Raw genomic sequence first — 2,846 nt, forward strand, 5'->3', positions numbered from 1 at the left:
CTGGTTATTGATGGCTCGAAACTGATCTAGTAATCCGAGTGTGTTTTAGCATTATTTTTGTGATTTAATTTTATTATTGATGTCTTTATCAATATATCATTTTATTTTTCAACCTACAAAAATGACGTAATGATTCATGAGGAAAAATACTTATCCTTTATTTGTTGATATTTGTTTTTGTTTTTCCCTTCATTCGTTGACACCACAAATTCTTTCTTCTAAAAGCCATTATTCATTATCAATATTGATGTAGGTTATATGACTCATTCAATATTGTTATTACAAAATTAAATTGGTACTGTTTCTTATATATAAACACGAAGTGATGAAGCTATTGTTGGAGTAACATTAAAGTTGTGCACATGTAACTAAGTATCAACACCATTTTACTTTACACTTTACTGCATGTATAAATCATTTGAGCGTATGGTATAAGTATTGCCGTTTTTATACCATGTTGTATTTTTACAATTTTAAAAGAATGCTATCAATATACATGTATGTTGTCATTCCATATAGTTCAGCATATATATGAGCCGTACTCTGTCAAAAATGGGTTAAATGCATGTGCGTAAAGTGTCGTCCCAGATTAGCCTAGGCAGTCCGCACAGGCTAATTAGGGACGATATTTTCCGATTTTATGATATTGTTCGTTTAAAGAAAGTGCCTCCTTAACAAAAGTCTATTTTTTGGCACACAGTGTCGTCCCTGATTAGCCTGTGCGGACTACACAGGCTAATAGTGGAAGCTACTTTACGCACATGGATTAAACCCCCTTTTTACAGAGCACGGACCATATGTAGAGTAATGCGTCAACGGGACACGTTGAATGTAAAATCAGTGCCTTCAACTGAATTCATCTCAACGTACGTATAATTTGCGAATTATAGGCCAAGATAAGTTCCAAAGAAAGTTGCCCTTAATGAGCAGTTTATTGAATGATATTGGTGCACATAAACCCGGGATTATTTGCGCATTGCCTTCCTGTGGGACTAACCTTTAACTTTCAGTGAACAGTTTGCACTCCTCTCTTGTATTAATACTACTCTTTATAAGCCGGGAGAAAAATAAATGACGCGACGTTTAGCATCATAAAACATATTTATCCCATTGTTATTAAGGTAAATCAATTAAGTGCATTTCTTCTAAACTACTGATATGTATTACTTTCCCTTGCTCGAGACATCCGTGTATTGGATGGGAAATACGCATATTGATGATACAATATTGTATAAATTTCGGAAACGTATTCTAGATCTACAGCAAAGGTGTCTATGAGCTCAAATAGCTCTCTCTTTGGTAAGCGAAATCGACGGAAAAGTTCATCATCATTGTACATGTCTAATGGATTCAACCTATCTCTAAAAACTCGCTCTCTTCGCATTCGATGAACAAGTCTCATGGAGGCCGCCATGATTAAACTCGAAACTATCCGCGTTCATTTTGCACGGGTTTTCAATGCCGACATAGCGTCAAGCGACGAGCAGTCGTGGTGTGAGGGGTAGACTGCGGTCGCTCGACAATATGTCGAACAACGCGCGGTCGATTGACGACCGTCGCTCTCCATTAAACACGGCTATCGTCGCACGACGATTATTCGCTGGTACAACCATAGTCGCCCGACCATGGTCGCTCTCATTAAACCGGACCCAGGTCCAAGTTCACAACGGTGCCTTCAGGCAGACCCGCGACTGTCGTCGACGACAGTTTTGACAGTAACACGTGCGCATATTCGCCGCTTCACGGAGTAGTGGATAGGAACGTTTGCGTGTACATTCTGCACCCTACGTAAATGCAGCTCGAGAACGGCATGTGTAGAGTTCTATAACATACCTCACTAAGTATGGTCACACAATTACGTTGATGCCAGCATCTGCACAGTCCTATAACATACCTCAGTATGGTCACACAATTACGTTGATGCCAGTAAAAGGCGTTAACCGCGTGTTTGCTTCAGTTTTTATAAATTTATATGTGAAGCGTCATTTATTTTCGTGATAATATTTACTTAAGTTTAAAGAAAAATACATACACTCATGAATGCAATAGTGCGAATATATACGTACTTGTAGAAAAAGGTTACATAATTATTGTGTGTTGCATTGTTCACAATATCGCTTTAAATGCATTTCTTTTTCGCCGCTATGTTATAGCGTTTCCGTTATTTGTTTCCCCGGCTTGTTGAACATCTACAAATATGTATTTTAAAATAAAACGCCGGGACGAGATTAGTCAAGATGCAATATGTAAGAGAAATCATACTCAATGTGTTATTACACACATATTCTTAGTAAACATCATCCTCGATAACCAAGTGTTGATAAAACGAAAGTAGTAATGGAATAAGAATCAATTGGTTATTGAATAAAAAAATACGTTTGGTTACATAAAATTTCAATATATATTGCTAAAAATGCTTTCGTCACCAAGCAATTGTACTCAGATTTTTGTCCATTGGCTCGCCAATGGACTAAATAAGCAAATATCGAAAAGACGGTTCGATCGGATCTATTTCTTAACCTCATCCGTGTGACATTGTCACGAAATATGTTCAATTCCTGTTTATTTAGATTAACGGTTCTTTGAAATGATGTGTGTTTGTGTGTACTTAAACGCATTTTAGTGCATGTTAACGACCATGAACTCCACGTGCTTAAGTAAAACATAAACTACATGTATTCTGTTCTGTTCTGTCTTCCAAACAGATAGTCAGTGACCATATTGCCATTCTTTCAATGTTAACATGCACTTATATTGTCCAAGACTAGACATGTGTACCCAAATGTGACTGAACATAAACAAAAAAATAGACAGGACATATTTTTCATCAATTTACCACACTGGAA

Source organism: Dreissena polymorpha, chromosome 1 (genome assembly GCF_020536995.1).
Source record: "Dreissena polymorpha isolate Duluth1 chromosome 1, UMN_Dpol_1.0, whole genome shotgun sequence".
NCBI classification, from domain to species: Eukaryota; Metazoa; Mollusca; class Bivalvia; order Myida; family Dreissenidae; genus Dreissena; species Dreissena polymorpha.